Source organism: Lissotriton vulgaris, unplaced genomic scaffold, assembly GCF_964263255.1.
Source record: "Lissotriton vulgaris unplaced genomic scaffold, aLisVul1.2 SCAFFOLD_656, whole genome shotgun sequence".
In the NCBI taxonomy this organism is placed as follows: Eukaryota; Metazoa; Chordata; class Amphibia; order Caudata; family Salamandridae; genus Lissotriton; species Lissotriton vulgaris.
The window spans coordinates 26,773-27,936 of NW_028250642.1; positions in this window are offsets into that span (position 1 = coordinate 26,773).

Sequence of the window (1,164 nt, forward strand, 5' to 3'; positions counted from 1 at the left end):
TTCATCAGTGTTAATTGGGAGACCATAGTAGTAAGTTGAGGTCTGCGATGAGTAAAGGAAAGAGGGAGGAGGTAAGAGCCCGTAGTAAGGGATCAGGGAGAAAAAATCAAGAGTAAAAAAAATAGGTATTGAATGAGACAAAGGAGATAACACCAGGGAGAATTTTGTAGGGTTCTTTGGGAGATCCTAGTAGTAAACTGATGTTTGGGGCGAGCCAGGAGGTGTAGAGGAGGGAGGAGATGCAGGTCCTCCTGGCTGCCCGCAGTCCAGCATAATGTCATCAGGGACAGGAATGTCGTGCCCCAGGAGATGAATGAGACTTGTAGGGCTATGAAGCAGCATATTTTTCCTTGCACTCAATACATGTGTATCCAAAACAATTGTGTGGCTTAAGAGAAAACTGTTTGCTGTGCATTGGACTCATTTCATACACTTACTACTTGTTTACAATACTACCAATATCCTACTCCTTGGATAAAAGGTGGACTATCAAGAAAGGACTGCTTTCTTTTAATAACACACAAAGTACTTAAGTCCAGAAGGCAACTTGTGAATATAAATTAATGAACTCTAATCGTGTTTCTTGATTTTTCAGCACAGGGTGGGAGTCCACTACAGAGACTATCATCCTACAAAATGCTTAAATAATGTATGTCTATGTACTTTGTTAACATCACCATCAAAATAACCTTTAAAGTACAGCTTAACTTCTTTGCATGTTACTGTGAAAAAACGGCTAGCTAGAAATGTAGGATTAGTACTGACAACTAATATATTTTTAAGGGGCCGAATAAATGTTTTTGTTGTCTTTAACCATATGGGATGAGCCATTTAGCATGTTTCATAATAAAAATAAAAGCAACATAAATGTGAAACTGTAGAATGAAGTCGGAAGTTGCAGATAACAGTGTGTGATATTTCCATACATTATTAAATGTGGTTTGGTCGTTCTTTTTAGCAACATACGACAGGAACATTTTTGGGTCCAACACTACTGTTTAATTGCCTTAAATGCATTTTTTTCAAACTGGAAAATGCAGGTGTTTGTGGTATCAGATCTACTTACCAATTGCAGTAGTCTGTTAATTAACTTAAAGCACAAAAAACAAACAGTAAATATGAGCCCTGAACAGAATATAAAAACATAAAACAAAGCATTAGATA